We start from the raw sequence: 1,817 nt of genomic DNA on the forward strand, positions 1-1,817 counted from the left end.
TTGTGAGGTAAGAGGGAAGATGGGGTGATGAGGGAAGGGGCAGATAAAGAGGGCAGGAATAGGGAGGGGAGAAGAAGAGATGGAAAAAGTCAGAGAAATGGGAAAAGGCATGAGTTGGGGGGGCGAGGTGTAGCTTCCTCTACCTTGCCTGTGTTCTTCAAAGCCATTAGCTTCTGCAGGACTTGCGTGGGAGTTATGCCAACAGCATTGACTACAAAAAAAAAAGAGGTGAGGACCACAGAGCAAGGGGATGGAGAGGAATTCTGGGGGCAGGACTGAGAAGGGAAGTGGGAGTGGGTGCATACCTAGAATGCCGATCTCTAGGCCCTCCAAGGCTCTCTCACCTGTCTCATAGACCTCTAGGCCTCCAGTGAAGTCCACTTGGATGACTCTTGTTTCCTTACCACGGAGTCTCTCTGTAGGAAAACTCAGAAAATTCAGAATTGGAAGATTACTGCTACTCCTTATTATATAGATGAGGAAAGGCCCAGAGAAGACATGGGACTGACTAGCTGGGGCTCACACATAGCTAGTATGTAGCAGAGCTGTGTTGAACCTGGGTCTTTTGATTCCATGTCCCATCATGGAACCTTGAGCAGCCTCACTTCTCACCCACGCCCCTCCTTTCTAGTTCGGCCCTCACCAATGTCCTCTGCCTCCCGACGTAACTTGTTTAGATCTCGGCTGACCAGTACAATGTTGAGGCCTCTTCAGGGCAGGTGTATGGAGACAGGAGAATGGGGAGATTGAGGGAGTGAGCACACAGGACCTCCCAAACCTACAGAAGACTCATGAGGGTCCATCCAAATAAGCAGGTGTACATAGGACAAAGAGGGATATGGGGAATTCATAGGAACCCATGGGCAGAAACACTCAGGACAAATGTGGATGTACTTATCCATCTGTCTATGTATATATCTTGTCTACTTGTCTTTTTATCATCTATCCATCTTTCTGTATGTATGTATATACATACACATGTGACATTAATTACTACATTTATATATATTTACACAGGAATCCCCTTGCAAACACATGACCTGAGGCTCTAGAAAATGATCAGGGCTCATAGAGAGTAACATGCATGGGAGAAAACACCGAATGCATGGGACCATGTATGTGGAATGCAATGGAACAGACATGTGGGGCCATGCCCAGGTACATTAAAGACAGATTCAGTTGGCCCCAGGCCTCCCTTTACCTCATGAGCATAGCTCCTGCCAATTCCACTTGTGGCCCCGGTTACCACTGTAGGGAGACAGAGGCTGGGAATGGGGACCTGTGGGTCCCTGGGGGAAACCCTCTGGAGGACCCACCCAAAGGGAGATCCCAGGAAGGGGCAACAGAGAACCTCTACTGTCTGCCTCCTCCTTCTGAGTACTACCTCTACAGCCCAGGAATTGAAAAGGACTTGAAGCTCTTTATACAGTGGAACTCAACTGGGAAATGAGAGCCTGTACAAGGGGAACCTGCTAGCAGGGGGCCTGCAACCCTAGAGAAGTCTCTGTATGTGAGCACTTGCATATGCAATACACAGATCAGAGGATCTCTGACGAAAAGCTTCCCAGGACTCTAGAAATCATTTAGTCCAGCTGTCCCCAATTTTGCAAAACAACGAAAAGAAACAAACAAAAAAACCCACCAGAGTCTCAGAAAGATTAAATGATCTCCTTGGGGTTACCCATGACATGGAATCAGATTCAAGGCTGGAACAGACCTTGGGGCACCCTGGTCAGACACTTGTTTTGCAAACAAGGAAAGTGAAACCCAGAGGGGAAGTGACTTGAGGGCGGGGAAGGTGCAGTGGGTTGGGGGGG

General features: G+C 48.6%; 1 long non-coding RNA gene across 1 annotated transcript; it reads right to left on the reverse strand.

The window, feature by feature from the left end:
- Positions 1–143: 143 nt before the first annotated feature.
- Positions 144–1,740, reverse strand: LOC114045650. Its single transcript, XR_003569414.1, has 3 exons — positions 1,643–1,740; positions 306–416; positions 144–211 (listed from the first exon to the last, which is right to left on the reverse strand). It is a non-coding gene; the product is annotated as an uncharacterized LOC114045650 (long non-coding RNA).
- Positions 1,741–1,817: the final 77 nt, after the last annotated feature.

Source organism: Vombatus ursinus, unplaced genomic scaffold, assembly GCF_900497805.2.
Source record: "Vombatus ursinus unplaced genomic scaffold, bare-nosed wombat genome assembly UNPS02001373.1, whole genome shotgun sequence".
In the NCBI taxonomy this organism is placed as follows: domain Eukaryota; kingdom Metazoa; phylum Chordata; class Mammalia; order Diprotodontia; family Vombatidae; genus Vombatus; species Vombatus ursinus.